The sequence below is a fragment of the Bison bison genome, unplaced genomic scaffold (assembly GCF_000754665.1).
Source record: "Bison bison bison isolate TAMUID 2011002044 unplaced genomic scaffold, Bison_UMD1.0 scf7180017863181, whole genome shotgun sequence".
In the NCBI taxonomy this organism is placed as follows: Eukaryota; Metazoa; Chordata; class Mammalia; order Artiodactyla; family Bovidae; genus Bison; species Bison bison.
In genome coordinates, this window is record NW_011493753.1 from 39054 (window position 1) to 39313 (window position 260).

Here is a 260-nt window from a genome sequence, read left to right on the forward strand (position 1 = left end):
ATACCCCTCCCAACCTAAGATGGGAGTTGAATAACTGTGGATGAAACAGTAGAATTAAGACCAAATCCCTGAGACCAACTAGGCTATATTCCTTAATCCTTTGCTGCATGGTTCTATCTTAGAAATAGCTCCTTCAATATGACTGAATTCAACTATCAGTTTCTGCATAGCTATTCTCTTCCAACTATTCTTGATGCTTTTGTATAGATTCTCGTTTACTTCCTTTAGAGTTCTATTACTTTTTCTCCTAATAGCCTACT